The sequence below is a fragment of the Cryptotermes secundus genome, unplaced genomic scaffold, assembly GCF_002891405.2.
Source record: "Cryptotermes secundus unplaced genomic scaffold, Csec_1.0 scaffold97, whole genome shotgun sequence".
NCBI classification, from domain to species: domain Eukaryota; kingdom Metazoa; phylum Arthropoda; class Insecta; order Blattodea; family Kalotermitidae; genus Cryptotermes; species Cryptotermes secundus.
Genome location: NW_019720561.1, coordinates 1,400,508 through 1,427,638, shown reverse-complemented (window position 1 = coordinate 1,427,638; position 27,131 = coordinate 1,400,508). Strand labels below are relative to the sequence as shown.

Sequence of the window (27,131 nt, the reverse complement as noted above, 5' to 3'; positions counted from 1 at the left end):
TCAACGAAAACAACAAATGTTTGTATATATCTTATTTAATGTAAGCGAAAATGGCGCTAAATATTTCCATCTATAATTTAGGTCATCATCAGGCACCTATCTATGATAGGATTGTAACTCCAGTGATTAAAAAAATAGCCATGATATGGATCCATATTTATGCAATAGAAATCCGTTGTTGCAGATGAATATATATATATATATATAAGGTGAAAATAGAATATAATAATAATCTAATAAATTTCGTTATTAATAATTAAAGGTTTAAAGGACATTAAAGTATAAATATGTAAAAATATGAAAAATTATAGAATACATATTATATACACAACAGGATGCAATATATAAATTCAAAAGTTACGAATTTTATTTTACTATCATATTGGTCATCTTGAGCCGGTCACGGTAGCCGAGCGGTCTAAGGCATATACTGTCTTCCCTCGCTTGGAAACCGGGATCGTGGGTTCGAATCCCACTCAGGGCATTGATGTTTAGTTTGTGTGTGTGCGTTTTTCTGTGTTTGTGTACAGGTAGAGGCCTTGCGACGAGCTGATCCCCCCCCCCCCCAAGGAGTCCTACCGTATGTGTAAGATCTAGAAAAACCGAAGTGAACGGAGAAGTTCATGGAGGTAGGCCTATGGCCACTGGGGCTGTAGTGCCAAGGGAAAAAAATTGGTCATCATGAAATATTATATTCCGTAATATTGACGTATTGGCTTCTATCGAAGTATCTGGTCAGATCTAATGTTTTTTCTTGAGACACTAGAGGCAACGTGCGTCTCAGTTGAACGTGGCTTGAATGAGAGTCCATCTTGGATCAACCAATACTCTTTCCTCAATCTCATGCACCCTTCCGCGTAACTCAATGTACACATTATTCGAGATTAAAGCTCTTCTTGCCCAAATTCCAAATAAGGATGCGACAGTCTTGCAAGTTTCTATTACAACGTCATATAAATATCAAAGCCTTCATCGATAAAAATTTATGAAGTATTTGATAGAACAACGTTACTTTATGTTTTTTTTATTTATAGTGGGGTGGGACTAAGTTCCTTGTAGTGCGGCCATTTATGGCCTATTGTACCAGCCCCAGACGATAGGTGAGGGTGATTGTGGAGAAATTGGTGGAATGAAGATTGGCAGGGGAAACCACAAATCCCACTTGACCAAACTCGGGATCGAACCCGGACCGCCGCGGTGGGAAGCCAGCGTCTAACCGCTTGAGCTATGGCGCGGCCCTTATTTTATGTTAGTGACTGGAAAGGTTAAAGTTCTTCCTGTGCTTATTTAATTAAGCATTATTCCATGAAGACGTATGGGGAGTGGAGGTATAGCTCCACTATTCTTGACCTCGTCAGTAGATGGAGATGAGTGGTCATTGTGTTCACAGGGAACCCACCCGGTTGCCATTTTACGGGGAGACTGGGTGGGCAGCAGTGGGTGTGTTGACGGTGTGGAGAAGAGAAAAATTTAGCTTCTACCAGAGTTCGAACCCCAGCCATCCAACCATACCAAATGAGCTATCCCGGTTCTAATAACACACCCTTTTGGGCCGTAAAATTTTGAAGAAACCGTGGGAGAACTCAAGTCCTTAAATAACCGAATTTGTTGAACAGTGCAGAAGAAATTGAAGAACACTTTGACCGGATGAGCTCTGGCAGGATTCCAAAAAAGATATTCAAATATCAACGAAAAGGGAAAAAAAGTTTAGGTATACATCTGAAATGATAGAATGATTCTCATTCCTAATACCACTAACATGTCTCAATACGTGTAATACTGGAACAGATGGTGGCCATGAAATGTATTTTCTCTCTTTATTTGCTCGCAACTTTAAAAAAATTCAGCTGACAGAAATTACCAAATGTACATTACTGTCCTAGGGATTCCGGATTCAGGTACCTAGAATTAATTCTATAAAGAAAAATAAATCAGAATTTGACTTAAGAAGTTGTTATTTACGAGCCAGAAAGATTACGAAAAAGTGCCCATACTAGAACTAATTTGACCCACATAACCTTCAGATATATATTTTTTTGTGGCGCTACAGCCCAAATTTTGGGCCCAGGCCTACCTCCATGAAATTCTCCGCTTGACTTAGGTTTACTAGATCTTATACATTCGGTAGGACTCCTTGGGCGAGTGGTCAGCTCGTCGAAAGGCCTCTACCTGTAGACAAACACAGAAAAACGAACACAAACATCAATGTCCTGAGTGGGATCCGAACGCACGATCCCGGCTTCCGAGCGAGCGAAGACAGTACATGCCTTAGACCGCTCAGCTACCGTGACCGGCAGTGTATAAGAATAATATATAAGAATTCAGTTCGTACCTCACAGGAAACAGATCCGAACCCACGATCCCGGCTTCCGAGCGAGCGAAGACAGTTCATGCCTTAGACCGCGCGGCTACTGTGACCGGCAGTGTATAAGAATAATATATAAGAATTCAGTCCGTACCTCACAGGAAACAGATCCGAACCCACGATCCCGGTTTCCGAGCGAGCGAAGACAGTACATGCCTTAGACCGCTCGGCTACCGTGACCGGCAACCTTCAGATATACATGTTGCAATTCTTCTTAAAAGGCAGTAATTAATCTTCAGAATAGGGATAATATGAAGAGGAAACACGTAAAATATTCTTTATAATACACGTTGAATGCTGTTCTGGTTTAGCAATAATTGTTATGGAATTTTCCACTCTTCCTTGTAAATCATCTGTCATTTGGCTAAATATATTCTTTAAGTACGCGCCTATATGCAGTAGCCTTCTCTGCGCAACGTGTAAAGATCCCTACACTAAATCAATCAAGCAGGATTCTTCGAACCATTTTTTTGTATTGCATAACAAACTGCAGGTTATGTAAATAAAAGTTGTTTATCTTTGCCCTTAAGCTGCAGGAAAAGACTTTTAATAATTTGAACCCGCCTACACAGCAAATTTTGCAATTCATGATTTGAATTCCACTTCTCATCTCCCTGACTAACTAACCTCAACAATAAGACAAGGTGGTTAAAAACACTTAACTTTCAAAGTTCGGATATTTTTATAAGGAGTTGTGCGCTTATCAAGGAATTAATAGCAGGCTAAATTCTTTAAATTCTTACCACCATGGAGCACTGAATTTTTGTTCTCCAATTTTTTCTACAAAAATTAATTCTCTGGTCTCTAGTCCGCAAGCGTACTATACCGACCGAGAGACCGCCGCTTGTCGGCGAAGATAATGCCAACTTTAGCGGATAGAGGGTGTCACGTGGTCAGCGCAACGTATTTCCAAGGCTGTTAATCTCGGTTTTCTAGACCGGAGACGCTGTTTCCTTGAAATAGCTCCTCAATTATCATCATGAGGCTGAGTATACTCAGTTCTAGACCTACTACTTCTCACAAAATCTGATAGCGCCGGGAAACGAACCCGGGATCTCTGGATCTGTAAGAAGGAACTCTGATCACTAGACCACAGAGGTCTAAGAAACCGCAAATATTAAAATATGTTCGACTCCTCTTTAAATTAATATTTTATTTTGAGTTCAGTTCATAAATATTTTTCTGATTACAGCATAATTTTCAGTCTCATTCTCTGATAAATACAGAATTTCGCGAATTGGACATGTGCCATAGCTACATACAAATTGAATCCCAACCAATATATGGCAAAAAGCTAATGAATAACCTTTGAAAAAATTATCTAATCATGTAGTCATTATCCGTCACGTCCCAGTTTTTCTGTGTTGTCGTATTATATCAAAGATATTTAATTGTTTGTGACATAATTACAGATTTCAAGTGTCTCATAACTTAAAAATATTTTAACTAAGAATTGAAAACTGTGTGTCTGTAATATAAATGGAATGATTTCGTGGTGGTATCCACGAAATAAGGATTTAATTTCTGATGACCTTGAAGTGCACGAATTGGGGAATCCAATGCAGTGTAACAACTTGCTAGTTCCTTCACTCGGACTTTGTACCTAACATAACATAAAAGTAAAATTATTCCGTGGCTTAATTAATTAAGCACCATGACATGAAGACGTATAAGGGAGTTGAGGTATAGCTCCATAATTCTTGACCTCTGATCTAGGTGGACGTGATTGGTCAGTTTCACGCTTCAGCCGCTTTATCCCTGAGGAAACAGTCCTCGACAATCATTATACATGAGGCTAAGTGGGTTCCAGACCCGGTCTGGAAGTTATAGAGAAAAGGAAATATCCTGTTCTTGACCACAATCGAACATGGACTCCTCGATGGTCCACTCCGTAGCCTAGTACCTATACCGACTGAGCAATCTCGGCTTTTAACGTGACTTAAGCTTAATGATATATCAGGTGAACTTACGAAAACACGTGCGGACGAATTGAAGAACAGGACCTCACTACCGAAGGTTTCTGTCCTAGCTTCCTGTTCGGAAGATCCTAGTTTAATCCTCGGTCTCGGGAACGTAAATTCTGGGCAATTTTTTGTTGTTGTTTTCTTCAGTCTTTCCAAAAATATTATGAATTTGTTTATATTTGACAACTCTTGCGTCCTTCCGTATTCTTCCAAAATGTTTTTCAGCACTTTTCCATCATATGACTATATATAATCTCAAGAATTAAGATCATCGCTAAAAAAGCGAAGTTCAATAAACAAAATTGACAACATCAACAGCCTCTGTTGTTTTCATCTATCTTTCTGTGGAGAGATAAGACGGAAATTCTTGACTGAGAGCTTTTTAAAACTACGGATGTGAGCTCAAAGCATTCCCCTTCGAGCAAAATACCGAGATGGCGTTACAAGACATGCTGAAGACTGGAGGGCTTTGCTGCCCCAGTAGTAATGTTCCTCGGTCCAGAAAGAATTTCAGACGGAAGACGGGTTTGGCTTGTGCCCCGGAAGCAGGGAGCAAAACACTTGAAGTTATGGAGCTGGTACAGTAAACACTGTAGCGTGCTGTTCGCCCACAGCCACATTCAGATGGAGCCATCTTTGTTTATTTTGTAAATATACCCTCGAAGAGCAGTGACGCCGCCAGGCGGATAGTTTCGGTAACACTTAAGAAGGACTATACAGAATGTAGACACTATTCCGATGTACTGCAACCCAACAACTTGTCGCAAGCACCAACGCTTCTAAATTGTATTCGGTAGGTGCCCGGTTCAAATCTCGCCCGGGACAAAGCCATAAGTAATATATATACAGACTGAATGTACATATGTATACTTACTTATGGTGCTGAACCCTTCTTGAGGAGCCGCCAATTCTGCAGCTACTCAAGAATTTCCCAGCATTATATGGATCCTTAAGGTTCATTACCCTGTTCACAAGAGCCCTCCACTGGTTCCGATCCTGAGCCAGCTCAACTCAATCCATACCATCCCATCCTATCTGTCTAAGACCCATTTTAATATTGTCCCACCTACGCCTTGGTCTTCCCAGTTGTCTTTTTCCTTCTAGCTTTCCCACCAATATCCTATATGCATTCCTCGCCTCCGCCTTTCGTGCTACATGCCCTGCCCTCTCATTCTCCTTGAATGTACATATGTAAAATAAAATTCTAATTCAACCTATGGTATGTTACAGATAAGGCAACCACATACCTAGCGACCCACATAACTTAGAATTAATCCGAAGCGACTACATAAGACAGCAGAACAGCATTACCGTGGGCAGCAGGTCCCATCATCACAGCAGCCTGTACATCTGATACTGGCCGGTTGCGTCAAAACATGTAGTGAACGTTAAGTTTATGAAGCTTGGTTCAGCCATTCACAAGTTAATAGAGAGGAGGAAGGGGGCACGCAGTGATCTTGTTGGTTGAGGCACTATGCTATAAGTCGGAAGATGGCGGGTTCGAAACCCAGTGAAGTCACTGGATTTTTTCAATTTACCTAATCCTTCCAGCCGCACTATGGCCTTGGAGTCGACTCAGCCTCTTACAGAAATGAGTACTAGGAATATTCCTGGGGCGTAAATGGCAGCCGACGCGTAAGGCTGACAACCTCACAGCCATCTGTTAGGCGATGGTCTGGGCCGCGCCATAGCTCAAGCGGTTAGTCGCTGGCTTCCCATCGCTGCGGCCTGGGTTCGATCCCAGGTCTTGTCAAGTGGGATTGGTGGTGGACAAAGTGGCGTTGGGACAGGTTTTCTCTGAGTATTTCGGTTTCCCTGCCAATCTTCATTCCACCAATTGCTCCACAATCACCCTCACCTATCATCTGGGGCTGGAACAACAGGCCAGAAGTGGCCGCAGTACAAGGGACTTAGTCCCACCCCACTAGCAATAAAAAAAATAGGCGATAGTCTACAAAATGTGGGAGCCTCAAATTCTCACAACCCTATGGGTCTTCACGGCCTGTTACAGGAATAGCTTTACATTTTTTTTATATAGGGAGGGGGATTCACAGACATGCAGACAACATGGATGTAGCATAAGCTTACTTTAGGAAGTGGTATAAAAATGTTGTTAATGCTGGTGCTGTAAACCACGCGCAGAATTCTGGGAAGAAGACTTGCAGGATTTTCCTTGTTGATTTCGCGACTGTGATGTCATTCATATGACCTCCAATATATCACTTATTCTACCAACATGAACATGCAGCGCATGACATAATAACTTGCTAAAGATTCATGTTCATGGCCAGATGTGCAGATTGAATTCATGGGCTTGAGATTGTCGCAAATGAATCTGTTTTTTTCTCTACGTATTACAGCACAAAGTAAGCATTTAAAATCGTGTTTGTTAATGTAACAACACTAGATGTGAAGGAACCGGAAGACGAATAGGTTGCGTATTAAGGTACATATCCCAAGATTCTTATAGAGTTTTCCGAATAATACATGCTGTATCCATACCGCATGGTTTACCGACCTATAGATGTTTCCTCAGAACTTGCAGTGGAAAATTCTTCGCCTGGCATGCGTCACAGCTACTCTGGCAAGGACTGTTTAACCGTTAGCTACACATCTGCCGGCTTCTCTTGCCACATCGTCCAGGTCACAGCTACTCTGGCAAGGACTGTTTAACCGTTAGCTACACATCTGCCGGCTTCTCTTGCCACATCGTCCAGGTCACAGCTACTCTGGCAAGGACTGTTTAACCGTTAGCTACACATCTGCCGGCTTCTCTTGCCACATCGTCCAGGTCACAGCTACTCTGGCAAGGACTGTTTAACCGTTAGCTACACATCTGCCGGCTTCTCTTGCCACATCGTCCAGGTCACAGCTACTCTGGCAAGGACTGTTTAACCGTTAGCTACACATCTGCCGGCTTCTCTTGCCACATCGTCCAGGTCACAGCTACTCTGGCAAGGACTGTTTAACCGTTAGCTACACATCTGCCGGCTTCTCTTGCCACTTCATCCAGGAGCACTAGCTTGTCAGCTAAGATGGAGGTGTGCTCTTTTCGAAAGCAAAAATAAGTACAATTTTGAAATGACATTTCTGTGATATGTGACTTCACGAGATGGAACAGCGTTATTAAATGAATTTCAGATCACTATAACGTTACTGTATAGCCATGATAGCGCAGTCTGTATAGCGACTGGGTACGTGCTGGACAACCGAGAGGTCGTAGTTCGAGTCCCGGTAGAGTCAACAATTTTTATTTCTCCAATAATCCAGACTGGCTCTGGGGCCCTCCCAGTCTCCTGTCTAATGGGTACCGAGGATCCCTTTTCCCGGAGGTAAAGCGACCGCCGCGTGAAGCTGACCACTCACCTCCAACTAGTGCCGATATCGAGAGAATGGGGATTTATACATCCACTCCCCCATACGCCTTCATGGCGTAGCACAGAGACAAATTTATCTTACCTGTAACGTTACCATAATGCTTGAAAATCATGGGCTGTCGCTTAGGCATATTGTAGGACAATTACATTCAGTTACTGAAGAATATGTCACTATAGAAGCCGAAACTGGTGCTGGATTGACAAATATGAAGTCAGACAATTTAACACGAAGTTTATTTACTCGACCTAATTGTCTCCGTGTCGAGCCTAATGTCGCCGATGATTCGTGGTTAATGCTTGGGTGCTTGTAAGTATGCTCTGTGGAGTAAATCGCATGACGCTTCTCGTCACTATGCATTGACACTCAACTCTGAGCATTAATCCTCTTTGAAACGCGTAGAAATCAAGTTGAAATCCCATTTACAATAAAAACTACACGTCCCTCAGTAAAGGATTGTGACACGAGTATCCGATTACATCGTCACCTTTCCCTGAAACTCTGACAATCGTAATTTCAAAAGTTGAGAAAAATTTCCCTTTCATTATACAGTTTTAAATTCTCTACACAATATGTACCGCGCTTATACATGTACAGATATGGAAATATGAAGGCAGTGTTTAGCCTTACTGTTTGAACTCCCGGAAAACTAGCACGGAAATTCTCTGCTTAGAGCCAAGAGCTGGACAAACCCCATAACAGAATATAAAATGAGATTGACTGATTCTTTAATTATCCTATTTGAAGTTTATAGGTTATGAAACTTTAGCAGAGGAACATGGATAAGATTTATAATTTTTTTAACTACTTAACTATCGAACGTCAAATTAGAGAACTCATAGGCAAACCTCTGTGAAAATCATTGTTCAACATCGGACAGTACACAAATCCAGATAAGTGTCCCCCCAGTCATCACAGCTTGTCTCCCCTAGATCTGTATTAATAGTAGAACTTCCCTTTTTCCAAAAAGAAGTTTCCCAAACCATATTTTTACCAATATTCTGTATGCATTCATTGGCTCTCTTCCGAGATACAAGAGCAGTCTGTCCTAGACTCATAATTCGTCTGTCCCAACAAGCCACCTCTACAACACCCTGTAACTACTTGTAAGAATATCCAATTAATGCTCTGAATTTGAAATATTTAATACAGTAACTTAATATTTCTAAACATATATATACTGTATAATGACTTTCATAACTTGTACTCTGCGCCAAGTATAATTGGAATGATCAAGTCAAGAAAGGTGAGATTGGCACGGTATGTAGCATGAATGGGGCGAAGAGCATTGCGTGTAAGATATTTGTTAGAAAGCCAGAAGGACAGAGACCATTAAGAAGACCAAGACGTGGGTGGGTGGATAATATTAAAACAGCGCTTAGAGGGATAGGGTGGAGTGGTATGGACTAGATTGATTTGTTACAAATGATAAAACAGTTCCGTCCAGTGTGACTGTTGAAGCTTCTGCTACTTCACTTCTTAGCACCCTAACATGTTTCGGTCCCTATAGACCATCATCGGAGGGCACATCAGTAATTTTAGAAACTACTATTACAGTGGGTGTTTTGATTTTTAAAATACATAAATATACAATATTTGTAATATACACTTCATACAAAATCCAAATTTCTTACAACTACAGCAAGTGTCCTTGATGCATTAAAGTTTTTTTTAACTTTTTGTTATTTAATTTAAAATTCTTTAACCGAATCGGTTCGTGTCCCTTGTCCTTTTGTTTTTCTTGACGGGGCCGAACTTGTGCCGCCTGTCTTTCTTGGGAAGGTAGTTCTTGTTGTCGTCCTATGATTGCTCGTAGCTTGCTGTGTTGTATTTACAGTTAGTGTGACGGAGGGGGAAGCATCTAGATACCGCTGAGCCAGTAGAGGCCGAACTCGCTGGCTGAGTCGGGACTGATGGCACTCACCAGTATCGGTAGAGTATAGAGACTGGTAGAATACCACAGGGGGACGTACAATAGACCACTGGTCGCGGTGCATGGGGAAACCCACCCCTCCAATAATAATAATAATAATAATAGTGTGACGGACCAAAATGAAACAAATCAAACAGATTTATATGGCTTACAATAGGGACCAGTGGAGGGCTCTTGTGAACACGGTAATGAACCTTCGGGTTCCGTAAAATGCTGGGAAGTACCTGAATAGCTGCGCAACTGGCGGCTTCTCAAGAAGGGCTCGGCTCCCTGAAGTTAGTCAGATAGACGAGCAACTTACTTTACATTCCTTCCAGAATTCTGTTCGGCACACTTGAAGGAAAGACGCCACTTGGAGGAATTAGATCTTAAAGAAACAGAGTTGGAGAGTGTGGACAGGATATTTATCTGAGCATGGGGACAAGTATCATTATCGCCACACACAGTCTCTCTGAGGTCAGAATATTCTCCTATTCATTCTGTTTCCAGAGACGATCAACGCCTACCCATCCCTTAAATGTCTTCATATGTAATGGTTTTAAGCGCCATATATAATGGCCATATACAATGTATAATTCTAAAATTCTGAAGTAAGGCATATGAATTTACAGATGAAGATATTTTCTTAAACCACTCTTTTAACTGAAGTAGAACTTATGTGCTTTCGACAGAGAACCCAACATAACATGTGTTCCCTTTCGATGTATATATGTAACCGATTCTATGAAATTATATCGTACAAGATTCTACCGCAAAATTCCCTAAATTAATCTGCCTAAGCTTAACCAATTAGCGAAATTTTTATTCACCTCCATGAGTAGACCACTTTTGCGTTAATACAGCGACCCTAATGGGATTTGCATGACAGGAAGTACTGCTGGAAATTATTTTGCGTCAGCATCTTCATCACGTCATGCAATCCGGCCTGGATCTCTCTTCAATGCTCTCAAAATGTCGCCCCTTGAACTTCAAGTCTATATTCGGAAGTAGGAGGAAACCACAGGGAGCGAGGTCTGGTGAGTAAGGGGTGTAGAAGATAGATGTCTCCACTGAAGTCAAAAGCTGCTGCACAAGAAGTGACGTGTGGGCGGGAGCGTTGTCATGGTGTAGGGCCCAGGAATTGTTGCGCCACTTGACTGGACGTCTGCGCCAGATATTCTTCCTCAGCCACCTCAGAACATCGCAATAAAAGTTTCCATTCATTGTCTGTCGTGTGGAACTAATTCCTTATATGATGCCTTCAGTGCCAAACAAAACAAATCAACATTAGTTCGACATTGTCTGGAACTAGTCATGCTTTTGGGTCGCGGTGAATGTTGCGTCTTCAATTGAGATGATTGCTGCTTCGTCTTAGGGTCGTACCCGTAAACCCAAGATTCATCACCAACAATGATGGTGCACTCAACGTTAAAATACTGGGAACTTTTTGGTAGCACCTTTCTAGATGTGAGTGACAAGTTGGAGACCGATTTCAGAGTATGAAAATCACATACTTCTTAGTAATGAGTTGTGTAATTAAAAGTAACCTCTTCCATTTGTTCCAGGTACGTCAGCTGTATCGTATACGCTCTTATCTGCTGTAAGATGGTGAGTCTCATGAAGATTTAAAATTATTTGAAGTAATTTCAGTAACTTTGTTTTTAACATGTTTAAATTAAAGATATTAACACACCGAGTACCGTTAGGTATGTAAATTACGTGTGATATTTTCTCGTGTTCTAGTATTTCCCTTTTCTTTTCGTTAGCTTTGTATGCTGTGGTTCTGAATTCTTCAGTTTGGAAATGTCTGTAACATTCTCTCTTACGGCGAGTTTTATGGGCAGTTCAACCGTGAAGCAGACCCATGCCGTCCGAGTCTGGCAAACTTGAAGGAAGGAAAGTCCAAATTTTCTGCCCAAGTCATCGCTCGCAAGAAAAGAACTCCACTGTAATTATAACCTGAAATGATTTTCGCTTTGGCGTTGTTGGTTGAGGAATTATGCTACAAGCCGGAAGGTCCCGGGTTCGAATTCCGATGAGATGGATTTATTTTTAATTTACTTAATACTTCCAGCCGCACTGTGGTCCTGGAGTCGACTCAGCCTCTAACAGAAATGAGTACCAGGAATCTTCCTGGGGGGTAAAAGGCGGCCGGCACGTAAGGCTGACAACCTTACCTCCACCTGTTAGCTGAATGTCTAGAAAATGTGGGAACCTCAACATCTCACAACCCTGTGGCCCTCCACGGCCTGTTACGGGGATACATCTACCTTTACTTTCTGAACTTCACCACTACTGGGGATGTGAATTTTTTTTTTAAGTTTAATACAGCATTCAGGGTGGTTTTGGAATTTTGAGTCCGAAACAATCATATTAACTCATAGGATAATCAAAAGCAAAAATTATCTGATTTTCGAGTCTGTGGTCATCATAAAGCTTAGTATATTTGGTATCTTATAGTTTTGTTGATAGCTAGCGACGCTTAGTAAGATCGTGCAGCCTCCTATCCCATGGTGAATCTTTATGGGGAGGATACTCGATTTCCCATATAATTATTCTGCAGATAGATTATATATTTTCCTCCGAAACTCCGGTAATTATCTACCAGACTAGGCTGTGTCATCTTAAGGCAGTTATATATATTTATATGTATACGTATTATAAAAGCCGGTCACGGTAGCCGAGCGGTCTAAGGCATGTACTGTCTTCGCTCGCTTGGAAACTTGGATGGTGGGTTCGAATCCCACTCAGGGAATGGATGTTTAGTTTTTCTGTGTTTGTGTACAGGTAGAGGCCTTGCGACGAGCTGATCACCCGCCCAAGGAGTCCTACCGAATATGTAAGATCTAGAAGTTCATGGAAGTAGGCCTAGGCCCACTGGGGCTGTAGTGCCAAGGAAAAATGAACGTGTAAAACATGAGTGGCATGTGAAGAGTGGAGATTTAGTCCCACACACTCTTACTCTCTCCGCTAGATGGAACTTAATAATAAGCTTTACGTTCCTGCCGCTCTGTCGCCGGGGAATGAGTCTGAGTACGGAGTGGATAAAAAGCTGGGTTTGCCTCAGAGCCGGTTTGGAAGCACTGGAAACGGGAGGAATTGCCTTTGCGGAGAACCCCACCCCGACTCCTCGGTCGTTCAACTCCCAGCCTAGTCACATGTCGACTGGGTTTTGCCGGCTCCCCACTCTTCATTACAGAATGCATTATTTTAGAGATATGAATTTATATAATATCTGAAAGAGGCGATAATTCCGAAATCTGGATCGAAATATGGGCTCCAAATGTTCCAAATTCTCTGATGATGCTTTGCTTCAAAGTAAAATCAACAATTCGGATTGCTGAAGGCTGTTGAGTGTTTGGGTTTCAAGTATTAATTGAACGTTGCAGCGTGTGTAAACAATGAACGTACATATTTGTCATTATTTGGAAAGCAAGCATCATTAGTCATAAGTGTTACGTAGTTAATTTTTACGGTTCGAAAGAAAATGTAATAAAATATTGAGAATTAGAGGAAAGGAGAATATTTTTAGAGAGATCGATTTTGACAGCATTCACTGCTTAGGTTAAAGAAGAACATATTTTTTTTCTTTGGCACTACAGCCTCAGTGGGCCTAGGCCTACATCCATGAACTTCTCCGTTCACTTAGGTTTTTCTGGATCTTACACATTCGGTAGGACTTCTTGAGCGGGTGATCAGCTTGTCGCAAGGCCTCTACCTGTACAAAAACACAGAAAAACGCACACACACAAACTAAACATCCATACCCTGAGTGGGATTCGAACCCACGATCCCGGTTTCCAAGCGAGCGAAGACAATACATACCTTAGACCGCTTGGCTACCGTGACCGGCAAGAAGAACATATACAAGCATTTAAAAGAATGGTAAACTTTAATTTATTGTGACTTATAGACCCGTTGGTAAGCAGTGGCTCTGTAAACAGCGATCATTGCTATGCAACGGCTAGGTAAACACTTTCCCGTTGTTAAGCAGCAGATTCATAATAATGCAAAATTTGACGCAACAATAGATGAACTATGTTTTATATTTAAGATTTGAGGTTTTCACTGTGGTGACTATGAATAAAGCTGTCTTCTGGGATGTGGCACCATGTAGATGTGGTGTTAACAGACGTTTCGGAGGTCCCAGACCCTTCCCCTCCCCCTCTCCACTGATTTCCCATGTAGACCTGTCCTTTCCTTCCCTGCTCTCATGTAGCTGAGTTTATTTCCAACATTAGTCTGCTTGCACTTGTTCTCACTGTTTCTTCGCTCGCGAATTTTCTTTTTTTTTCCTTCTACCCTGAAGATAGAGGCGATACGTTCTTCCGAAACGTCGGTTAACACCACATCTAGAGGGTGCCACATCCCAGAATACTGCTTTCTATATATTTTATATGTTGTCCGTACCGAGATGTTATAAGCAAGGGACCAAGTTTGTTGTCAGTGAGTACTGTACTGGAGACTGTGGAGATAGGACATGAGCTGAATAACATCCATTGTTAGAAAACGTTGCTAGGGTACGGCTGGTGGAGACACAGTGTTGGAAAATGATTAGCTTGTGCTGTGTTAATCTGTGAATTGTAGAAATTTGCGGTGAAACTGTAATTACTTGTAGTTACATGTCGCGTGTATAAGTGGTCAGTAATTAGAGTGACCAATCCAAATCCCGTCTATAGTCACACACAAGTGAAAGTGTAAATAGCTCGACTTAGTAGCTCTTATTTTGAAATATACTGTGTTCTTCTTTTTCAGTCTGTTACCACCACCCCTTTCCAACCTGCCTTGAGCTTCAGTTCTTTTTCCAAAGAATAAGAAACGAAAAAGGAATGTTTAATCTTGTATACATAATTCAGTAAACGCCCGGCTTCGTTCGGTGAATGCCTCATGCTCTTCATGTTTATGACGATATTCGAGCTATTATTCTCAGAAACGTTACGCATAAAAGTCAAGGAATACTGCATAGGTTACACGGCGTTGTATGGAGAGTCTATTGCATGTTATTGGTACATTCCTAGTAAAGTCTAAAAAAGGAAGGAGACACCTGTTTTGCTCGATGTTACTACTACTGCGAAAATAAACAGCCTATAAAACATATCTGGCACACACTTCATAACGGAGATTAAAATTTCTTATATTATCCTTTAGCACATATGTTATATATTGTCATGAGTATTGGTGACTATAGACGGGGTTTTGGATTTGATGATTGGATTTATTAATATCTTATACAATCAACTCGTATTCACAAGTTATACAACGTTATCGCTGATTTACACCATTTACATTTCACCGTTACAAATGCATTAGGATTCTCAGTCATCACTAGTCGTATCCTGGCAACGGAATTGAAACAGTTTCAATGTAACTAAATCTTCTAATCGCACATGTAAGTATTCACACGCTGACTTCTAATTCTTCTTCAACTACTAACTTTTCCAGTGGCTAGACCGAGCCATAGCTCAAGCGGTTAGTCGCTGGCTTCCCACAGCGGCGGCCCGGGTTCGATCCCGGGTCTGGTCAAGTGGGATTTGTGGTGGATAAATTGGCGTGTGGTGGGGACAGGATTTCTCTGAGTACTTCGGTTCCCCTGCCAATTTTCATTCCACCAAATTCTCCATCATCATAATCACCCGGGGCAGGGTACAATAGGCCAATCAGTGGCCGCCGTGCCGAGTAGACCCAGTTGGACTCCACCCCCCACTAAGCGAATTAGAATTAATTTCCAGTGGCTGTCTCTTACCGACAACTGAACTCAATTCTCCTTCTTCCAAAACAGTTCTCTTACAACTACTGAACTTCCCAATTCCATTTCTCTGATCCCTCTAGCGAGAAACATATTCTCGTTACATAACCTTGGGTCGGACTCCATGGAAAACATCGTCTTCTCATTTCGAGGATTGTGTTACCTAGCAACGAGTTGTAGCACGGTCCGCAGAGGACACAACTCCTATGATTGTGTATTCTCTGGAATGACTATACTAAACCGTTGCCTAGCAATGGATACATGCGGCTCAATATCATGAAGTCAGATATTTTAAAAATGAAAACATGAAAGAATAAATAGTTCTTGTAGGACCTAGAATTGCCCTAGTTTACTATAGTGCATGCTTCTAGATTGAATGTCATTATGCCAACAGCAGCTCAGACCACGTAACTTCAATGTTGGGAGGATCAATAAGAGCTGCAGCGAACAGAATTTCTAAGGAAGCAGTCGTTGCCTTCTTCAAGGTAGTGTTTCCGAAATTCGTATTGAAGTGAATGAGAGCCACAAAAAGAATCAGGACCGTCGGAATCCCGTTCGAGACTCGAACAGACACCTCCTGGATTCAAATCAAAAGCATTACCGCTTGAGCCAACCTTCTCAGTAATTGAATTCACTGTTTTCCTTTCTTCGTATAAAAGCCGGTGCTATTTTGTTTTAATTTCGTTCACGTTTGTGTTTGAAATTTTATTCAATTAACTTCATTTTTTGTTATTCGTGGCCGTTGCTGGTGTTAGCTTGGGAGGGATTCCCCGTATGAAATGGATTTTGCTGCGTGACGTTTCATATTTTCACTGCCGTCGCTATAAGGATTAGTATTGTGATATTTACCAATGTTTCGGAGTAATCTGCTATCTCCATCTTCAGTTTAGCAGAGGAAGTGGACCAGGATATAGATCAGCAACATAAAGAAGGGAGACAAAAGTGAGAGTTGAAGAGAGCCAATGGGAGCAATTATGGCGAATGGATTTTTGTGGTCCTAAACATTGTCAGTGCGACCTATTTCTGGTCCAGGAAGTTCCATTCCTTCTATACTATGCACTTAGATCCAGTCTTTATTCTCATTTCGTTTCTTTACTGATTGTTATTCCCGCAGGGCTTTAGCATCCGCCCTGAAGATGGAAGCAACAAGTTCCTCCGAAACATTTGTAAGTACCGTATTTACGCATGTATAGGCCGCACATTTTTTTGCCAAAAATTCAAGAGGAAAACTGGGATGCGGCTTATATTCGAAATATTCGAAATCACACTTCATTTAAAAAATTATGTTCATAATTAGTAATACAGGGTGTTCTACTCCTGAAATAATATTCCAAGAAAATTATTTTTTCTATAATTTCTGTCTGAAAATTGTGCTGCGGCCTATACATGCGTAAATACGGTATCTATCAGAATACGGGGGGTTAAAGTTCAGAAGGGAGTAATCAGAGTTGGTTACGTTGCCCAGAATTAGAACACATTTTTCAGTCAAAATTATGAGGTGTATTTCTAAATGAAAACAGACAGAAATCGGTAAACATGTTGGTGTCTGAGGAGTAGTTGCCTTGATAGTCCTTTGGGGGAGGAACTATAAATTAAAAAAACTTTTTACGCGATTTAAATGTCTACAATTCTCTGACACCCGGGTTTCATTTTTAACAATTTTATGCCTTCTGCATTGAACACCGTGACTGTACTAGTCAGAGACATTCAAGACCCATCATTACGATCACAGATTGTCGATATATTTTCTTTTCACTTTTTGAATTGTAAAATCATAAAAAATTTCGGTACTGAAATCCGTTTTAGTTCATTGGGATCTGCTGAATTCGACTCAGATACATACCCATATAAGTTTCGTCCCTTGACTTTCTTTTGTTTTAATATTTATTCATAAGAATACCGTACACTTTGAGACCTTAGTTGATGACTCTAGAAACATTAGAGCACCGTCAGTATTTCAAGAAAAAGTAATATTTAGTTGTCCTAGAACACCTTTATTTAGTCAGTGGATGTCATATTGGTATTAGCGACAAAGGTTCTATGGGGACCCCTCCCTGAATTATTATTAATGGTATTCTTCTGTGAATATACATTTTTCCTCAACCCAAAGACATTTTTTTCCTCCAGAACTCTCGATCAAAATATTCTTCCTCCTTGATGTTTCCCCCCTATTCACGAAAATAAAAAAGTTGCAATTTTTTGTGACATTATATTTGTTTCTTCTGATACTTTGCTCCCACTTTGGAGTATGAGGCTGATACCTCAGTTTAACTGATCATTTTCACAGACGGTAGGACTCCTTGGACGGGTCATCAGCTTGTCGCAAGGCCGCTACCTAAACATAGGACAACAAAAACACAGAATAAATACATACACACACCAAACATCTGTCCCTTATGTGGGATTCGAACCCACGAACAGTACATGCCTCAGACCGCTCGGCTACCGTGACCGGCAGTGTATAAGAATAATATATAAGAATTCAGTCCGTACCTCACAGGAAACCCATCCGAACCCACGATCCCGGCTTCCGAACGAACGAAACAGTACATGCCTCAGACCGCTCGGCTACCGTGACCGGCAGTGTATAAGAATAATATATAAGAATTCAGTCCGTACCTCACAGGAAACCGATCCGAACCCACGGTCCCCGCTTCCGAGCGAACAAAAGAGTACATCCCTTAGACGGCTCGGCTACCATGACTAGCGACATTATATGAGTGAAAACAAAATTAGGTAATTAGGTTATCACCACTGAACGTGATTCTAGGGCGGTTGCGTCCTCACAATATATCCCCCATTTTCTGGTGACATTCTTCGGTGTCCAGTAACTATATTCCGTAAGCGAGGGTTAAGATATTAAGGTTTTATTAAGGTACTGCATTTGCCGGTCACGATAGCCGAGCGGTCTAAGGCATGCACTGTTTTCGCTCGCTCGGAAGCCGGGATCGTGGGTTCGAATCCCACTAAGGGCATGGAGGTTTGTGCGCGTTTTTCTGTGTTTGTCTACAGGTAGAGGCCTTGCGACGAGCTGATCACGCGCCCAAGGAGGCCTACCGAATGTGTAAGATCTAGAAAAACCGAACTGAACGGAGTTCATGGAGGTAGGCCTAGGCCCACTGGGGCTGTAGTGCCAAGGAAAAAGAAAGAAAAGGGTACTGCATGTAGGGTATATCTTAGTTTTGTGTAAGAAACCGTGCATCATCAAAAACTGCAAGAGAGCTTCACATATCCTCTTAAAGTTCTCTTATCCCGTCTTAAATAGAAAAAGGAAACTGCTAACAATTCTTTGCTTTATGTCTTTTTATTTTTACGCTTACGTTTCTTATCCTGAATGACTGTAGTTAAAGACAAGTTTTCTCTCTGCTAACATTTTCTTAGCACCGTTCGTACATAAAATGTAATACAGGATATAGCTCGGAAATAAGACAGAATAAATGTTTTAGTGAAGAGATAGTCACGGCTTAGATAAAAAAGTAGCAAAATAGATAATAAAAATGTGGGAAGGTGTTTTAAAAAGAGTGGAAGAAAGAACATTTTTACAGGAATAGCAAAAGAGGAGCTTATGCCAGCAGGAATATTGGTGGAGGATTTGCATTTTGGTCTTATAATTCTCTAATATGTTTCGTTATATCCTTAAGTCGCATTTTTGCGCTGTATTTCTTATTATAACTGAAGCTGAATTCAAGTCCAACAACGGCTTAACGTGCATTACAAAGTAGCATAAATAATCTGCCACAGTATGAATATTCAGATATCCAGTCTTCTTTATTTGCCCTTGTTTTACATTAATGAGGTACAAATATCTTTCACACCTTGCTAGAGTAACTAGGACACTAGGCCGCACCATAGCTCAAGCGGTTAGTCGCTGGTTTCCCAACTCGGCGGCCCGGGTTCCATCCCAGGTCTGGTCAAGTGGGATTTGTGGTGGACAAAGTGGCGCTGGGGCAGGTTTTCTCCGAGTACTTCGGTTTCCCTTGCCAATCTTCATTCCACCAATTGCTCCACAATCACCCTCACCTCTCATCTGGGGCTGGTACAATAGGCCAGGAGTGGCCGCAGTACAAGGGACTCAGTCCCATCCCACTAGCAATAAAAAACGCTGGGACACTGTGATACGTTTTAGGTTCTCATAGCTGTAGATCTTTCGGAAAGGAACGCAATGTATCCCGGTAGAAATACACCGGCATTTCGGATGAACGAACTGGCTCTATCTTCATGGTGTAAACGTGAATAAAAAAATAACTCAAGAAGACGCGGGCAGCAAACAAAATCGTCTGTATGAAAAAAGGGACTGTACTATCTTCTGAAAGTCTGAGAGCTTCTACCGGACTACATAGCATTACATCCCAGAAGATAGTGATGTGGCATGTAGACCTGTTTCTAAGGAACCTGTGGCCACCTGCATAGGAAATGCCCTGAACAGAAGCACGTAAAACCTAGGCCGAGTTGCTGCAATTGCGCCCCAGTAGAAGGAGAGAAACCTCATCCAGCCTCATACCGAGGCTTCAGCCATGCGAAAGGAGAAGAGCACAACGAGCTCCCAAGGAATCCTCTGGGAGGACGTTCTTCTCTAAGTTCACCTCAGCAGAGCAATCCGCAGCTGCAGTATGCCAAGACGTTCAACCAAAGGCACCGGAGACAGAAGGGAAAAGCGTCCTGCATCCCGTGCAGCAGCTTCTGCCACAACACGTCTGTCAGTACAGCCTCCCAGTTCGCCTAACAATGTAGCAACACTACTGCATCAGATCATGACAGAGCTCAGAGGAGCTCTATCACAAGAAGACAGAATAGTATTCATTACAAAAGTGGTGAACAAATGAATGAATGGATGTATGAGGGGTAGGCTTTCTCGGCCCTTGCACCGCGACCTACTTTGGTCTATTGTACTTCCCCCTTTTTAATTATTCCCTCAGCAACCCCTGCACTTCGGATGAAGCGCAGGATTTTGGACATGGGGGCGTCAAAATAGTCACTTGGTCCCATAAAGTATTAACCCAAGTGTCGTAGTCTTAAATAAGCTAAATACAAAAGTGGTACTTAAGTTAATGAAAAAAAAAATAGCTGCTGAAATTCTTAGGCCGCTCCAAATGGTGGAGAGTCCAAAATCTGCTCACATTTGTAGATTACATCGCATTGGGAAGAAGAAGACCTTTTGACATACATAAATTAGCAAATATATTGAAATTCAGAAAGGCTTGTGGACTTGACGCTATTCCAAACGAATGCCTTAGGCATCTTCCAAGAAGACCAGTGACACATCTGACACATTTATTTAATCACTGCCTTCGGCTGCCCCGTTTTCCAAATCCTTAGAAGGAAGTAAAGTTTATAACGTTACAGAAACCAAATATGGATCCGCAGTTCTCTCAAAATTTACGTCAAATTAGTCTCTTATCTACAACAGGAAAGCAATTCGAGAAAATTATTCTGAAAATAGTTCTAGGGCACATAGAAGAAAGAGACCTGTTTAATGCAAGCCAGTTTTTTCCGTGCCCGTCACAGCTGGACACTTCAGTGTATGTGGCTTACGGACCACGTGACCTTAAATTTCAACAACAGTATACCTACAACTGCAGTATTCTTGAACATTGAAAGAACCTCTAACAAAAGATGTCCCATTTACGTTAATCTATTGCATTGCTTGCTATTATGTCATTGTAAAATTATTTAAAAAATATTTTAAAATATTCGTCAATTATAATAAATTTTTATACACTAAAATCTTCTTAACATATTCATCTTATATGTCCTAATTCAAACCCGCGCATTGTTCCTCCACTATGGGAGTCGTTCCTCTTATACTCCGTGTATATCGTGTCTCGTGATGTGTGTTCCTTCGTGGCTGCGGCACTGTGTTGCCGAAACATGTTGTGAAATAACAGGTGAAATTGGGTGCACTACAAGACGGGCATGGCATACATATCATGGACGAAAATCAGTCTAACAGGACGCTAAAATACAACAAAAGATGTCACCTAAGCTTGCTATATAAATTATCGGAATTAGAATTCTCGATTAGTCTAAGCAAGCTTATTGGATTTTTTCTTTCTCAGAGAAAATTCTGAGTCTCGACCGAAGGAGAAATATGTAAGCCAGGAAATATACCAGCAGGGGTGCCACAAGGTTCCGTCCTGTCCACAAAATTGTACAGTATGTACACTGTATATGTCTGATAACTCTGAAACAACTGATGTCTATCTAGGTCCCTTTCTTGATAACATCTGTATATATGCGACAGACCCCAAAGGGGGTTATGTTCTCAGAAAGCTGCAGCGAGGTCTCAGTGCTGTTGAGACGTGGTGAAATATAAAAACCAATGAAGATAAGACTCAAGCCCGTACTTTGCTCACAGATTTAGAATCCCCTGAGGCTCGTCTTAGACTGAATAGCGGAACATCCCCTTCGTCAGTCATGTAAAATATCTCGGTGTAATCTTCGATAAGTGGATTACGTGGAGACTGCATATAGAAATGACTGAAACCAAGACCTTCAGAACATGTATTAAAATGTACTGTCTGTTCAAAAGTAAGAGTCTAAACGCCAGCTCCATCGATTTGCAACCTCCCGTGTGTATACGATTATATAATAAAATTGTACAGACAACGAGCAGAAGTTATAAAAAATCATAAAAATGACCATGTTCGCGGTTTACGACAAAGCGAAGCCAGACGTAGAAAATCTAAGAGGCTTAAACTTGGCGGTGGTCAAGCTTACGGCTGTTCAATTAACGAAGCTGCCGTTGCAGCATAAGATACTTAAGATAGGCATGGTCTGCTTTGCAAAGCCTGTACTGAAAGAGGACTTGTATATAATTCAGAAGGAAGAAATCTCTAGAAAAACACTGGATGATCCCATTACTAATATTTTCAGGTTGCTAACAAAATAAGAACAAGAAGGCTTTTTTCTTCTGCTACCTGCCTGCTGCATGCTGTTTCCTTATTCTGCTTCTTCTACGGTCCTGAAGATGCAGGCGACGTATTTCTACAAAATTTCGATTTGCTTTCAACTGAATATACGGAGTTATATCGAAGAAGACAGAACTGTGCATAAAAACCTGTGTGATAAACTCAAACCGAACAAATTTATATATATGGCTTAATATAGTTTTATGAGTATTTTTGTGCTACGAATGCAATCAGTTCTTTCTGAAAACGGATATTTTTAATCACTTGTGTTATGTTCATAAGTCCCTGATGATGACCTAATTATATTGTCGAAACATGTGGCACAGTTACGTTTATATTAAACACGTAAGATATATACCAACACCTATTGTCTTTATTGAAGATATTCCCATATTATTTACAATTAAATCTCAAAACGGAATGATTATACCTCTTGTTTATTTCAAAATATTTTAAATGTTTGGGGCATGAGGGCTGACATTCGTCAAGTGACTGCTGACATTTTAATAATATGACGTCCGGAAAATTTGAAGAGGGAAGGAAATAAAATATCTTCCCCAAATTGATTTCAGTTATTCTGCAATATTGGGCAGTCACACACACACAGACGGTAAATGTGGGAATCATTCTTCCGTACCTTCGAACCAGAACGTATCTTTTCAAATTCAGACTAAAACGCTTGTAAAAATACTGTCATCGCGCTATCATTGACTAACTTCACTATGTGGAACATGGTCATTTCCAACAAGATAATAATGCCTTAGCCCGTCAAGAAATATCACACAAATAATGGAACCCCAAATTTCATTATCGGCTCTACGAGAGCCAGTCACTGATTCCTATCTTATCAAATAAACCAATTCACGCTTTTCCACAGTATCTCATGGAGATATAGTTTAATATTATCCTTCCATCTGCATTCATGTCTATCAAGTTACCCCTTATCTTCAGGTTTTTCGATAGAACTTTGTATTCACATTGTCACGTGTATCCTGGCAACGTGACAATGAATAATGGGTTCCGGATTTGATAACTCGATTTATTGCATAATTTCATATGTAGTAACCATAATTCGTTATTACACTTTCACGATTGTTGTATCTATGACACACAAACAATCATAACACACTGAAGTTTAACATATCAGCCACTGAACTGCCTTGAACTACGTCTTCCTGACGAATCCTCTCGACCACACTTCACTGCTTCTTATATAGGCTCGGCATGGTTGACGAGACTTGTTTACTGGTCGTTGCCTAGCAGTGGAAAGCCCTTTTTCTATTATTGACCAAGAATTTTTCTTCGCGGAATTACCTACCTGCTTCCTAGCAGCGGATATACAGGTTACAATATTTCATGGTCTCATTGGGGTTGTCATTGACGTTCTTTTCATCTTCTTTGGTGTTTTCCTCCTACTGCTCTCTGGAGAAGAGTAGAAATTTTGTAGTTCTGCATTATATAGACTTCTCTATTCTCCTGTTTCTTCAGCACTGCCTTCTGTCATAAACTACAGTCAATTAAGAGTAATATTTTGGGGATATCTTTTTCACGTCACTAATACACATGAAAGCCTGACTACTGGCTGCCGGGCGAGGAGCCTCTCAGGGGTAACTATATTTCAGATCACAACAGATGAAGGCTCTGATACTATTCAGCAACGAAATTCAAGCAGATCAGTGGTGTAATTATAAATTTCTCCCTGTGCTTAATTAATTAAGCACCATGCCACGAAAATATATGGGGGAGTGGAGATTTGGCTGTACCCTTCTCGACTTCGGCACTTAATAGAGGTGATTGGTCAGCTTCATTCTACCCCGTGAGAAAGATTCCCACGTATCTACCGGATATGAGTCTGGGTGAGTTCCAGAACCGGCCAAGACGCTGTGGAGAAGAGAAAAATCTTCTCATGTTGAGAATCGAACCTGGGCCGTCGCTATATCGACTGAGACATCTCAACTCCCGATCAGTGGCGTATGATATAGGGTAGCACAGGGGAGATTGGTAGAGGCTATCGTTATATATTTGACTCCATTGATTTTTCTTGTCTTTATTGTCACTCTGTCTTCTTCGCGTCCCCGGAAACTGCATGAGTAGAAGAATTGTAATTAGTTCCTAGTTACTTTCTTTCCCCACCTCATGACCCAACTCTCTGCCAGCAGGCGAACTACCGAATTCAGCAAGCATTTCCCACTCTGAAGCCCCCCTCATCACACATTCATCACACACGCCGAGTCCCGACTCCTCTATTCTCCCGTACTCTGTTCCATTATCAAAGAGAATAACGTCTCTCTTCCACTTAGACCTAGTTCATACACGCAAAGTTTTAACAGGGAAACCTAAAGTCAAAAATTACTTGAAACGCTTGGGTGTAGATAGAAGAATTAAAAGATTTTGTCTGAATGATTTATATAAAAATACCAGAAGGACAGTTTACTTCTATATGATATTTGTTACGAGAACAGAGACGAGATATAATATTTTTATTGCTAGTGGGGTGGGACTAAGTCCCTTGTACTGCGGCCACTTCTGGCCTATTGTACCAGCCCCAGATGATACGTGAGGGTGATTGTGGAGCAGTTACTGGAATGAAGATTAGCAGGGGAAAACGAAGTAGTCGGATAAAAAAACCTGCCCAGCGCCACTTTGTCCACCACAAATCCCACTTGACCAGATCCGGATCGAACCCGGGCTGCCGCGGTGGGAAGCCAGCGACTAACCGCTTGAGCTATGGCGCGGCCAAGACGAGAGGTCATAATCCAGACGAGGGGTTTGTAACTAGCATCAGGATGTACGTGTATGGCAAAGGACTATAAGGTCCTCACTAAATTTCGGGATTGTCGTATTGATGGGACTCAGAGACTGAAAGTGTTAGAAGAGCTTGAGATATGGATGCCGTCCTTTTGACTTGTTGGGTTCCAGTGTGGCGGCTATTGTGAATACGGTAATGGATTTTCGGGTTCCATATAAGGCCAGAAATTTCTTGAATATGTGATACTAATATTCTTTCAACATATACTGTGTTCCGTGGATATAATTCACTCAGCAACAACCTGTACGCGCTACATAAGTCGTCAAACACAATAGACCGCTGTTGGTCCCGGTGCTAGGGCCGGGAAGGCCTACCCCTCATGCGTTCATTCATACATGTCGTCCATTTTATCAGCTTTGGTTTTAAATCCCTAATATTCTGATTCTTAGTGAAAAGAACAAATTATTAAGAATCAGTCTCCTGCTTTTAATTTCTTCGTGTTTCCAAACATTATCCTAAGCAGTTCGAACTTAATCTCAACTCTTTCCTCTGGGATATAGAATGTATTATTATAAGGGTGAGGTAAATAATCTTTTGGGTGGTATTTAACTTGCTGCTTTATTCCTTGACTCAAGTGGCCACAGCAATATTTGAGCCCATTTCATTAACCCGAAAAGCGCAATATATCGCCATATCTTTAGTAAAGAGATACTGAAAACTGTGGAGGCAAGCATATGACTGTGTATCTTGTGACAGCATATGACTATGTATCTTGTGACAGCATATGACTGTGTATCTTGCAATGTGCGTGTTTTTCCCCTTTGGCGCTACAGCCCCAATTTGGGCCTTGGCCTACTTCAATTAAATTTTCCGTTTCAATTCGGTTTACTAGATCTTAGACATTCGGTAGCACTCCTTGGGCGGGTGATCAGCTCGTTACAAGGAATGTACTTGCACACAAACAAAAAACCCGCATATACACACACACACACACAAACGCTCAATATCAATGCCCTGAGTGGGAATCCAACCCACGATCCCGGCTTCCGAGCGAGCGAAGAGAGTGCATGCCTTAGACCGCGCGGCCACTGTGACCAGCAGTGTATAAGAATAATATATAAGAATTCAGTTCGTACCTCACAGGAAACAGATCCGAACCCACGATCCCGGCTTCCGAGCGAGCGAAGAGAGTGCATGCCTTAGACCGCTCGGTTACCGTGACCGACCTCGTGTCGCTATTAGGATCATGAAATTTTGGGTAGCAACAAATTTTCATGAATTATGGTAAGTTTAGAAATGTTTTGTAGAGTATGGAAGAAGACCATGGCAGGAGTGCGAAATCAGCATGCAGCTAGGAGCGTGAAATTTAGTATAGAGGCAGACCATAAGCTCATAAATTTACCTTCAAAATTTGGATTAAACTTGATCAGGTTGTGAGGTTTACAGTTTCATTCATGACGACAGTCTGAGACTTAAAGTTTGCATCTGATAAGTTTAATCTAGTCGGAATATTTATAAATGAAAATATTACAGAGAAATTAATCAGTAAATTGTACAGTTAATTAGATATAAATATAATTGTCACTAGAGTCACTGTTTCTTTCCGAGGACGTCATCATGTGTTTTTTTCAAAGAACGCTTTATCCCCATAACTTTTTGTTTTTGGTTTGGGTTCCATCCATATTTATTGAGACAAGAAAGAACACATCGAACTACTCTTTACAAGTGGCACACAATCTGTCTTACATTACTGGAGTAGGAAATGTTAGGATAGTGAGAATTTCAGTGTCCATGCTTTCCTTGACTTATTCCTGCGACATGGAATCCCTTCAATTCTTTCGGATCCTGGTTTTAGGTATGAACTTCTAGACGCACAAATTACTTGCATCCTTTGAGCCCCCTATTGACAATCATCCATATTTGAATTGCTAATCAAAGCTGCGAACAGTCGAAGTCCCCACCCCCCTTGTGTTTGAAATGCCCAACGAATCGAAATCGCCACTTTTCTTTGTCACGTCTATTCCAGCCTGTATTATAATCCCTTCTATTTTTTCTTCTACTCGTTTTTCTTTCAATATTTGTCCCGTTTCCGAGTCTTTGTGTAATTTTTTG

General features: G+C 41.3%; 1 protein-coding gene across 3 annotated transcripts in view; it reads left to right on the top strand.

The window, feature by feature from the left end:
* Window positions 1-27,131, top strand: part of LOC111867985 — a 599,613-nt gene that overhangs the window by 148,476 nt on the left and 424,006 nt on the right. Inside the window, exon 1 of one of the 3 annotated variants that reach the window (XM_033752930.1) lies at window positions 11,189-11,224. The exons of the other annotated variants lie outside the window; for them this stretch is intronic. The gene's annotated coding sequence lies outside the window, so the exon portion shown is untranslated. Of the gene's footprint in view, window positions 1-11,188; window positions 11,225-27,131 lie in introns of those variants that run through there. 3 annotated transcript variants of the gene reach the window in all.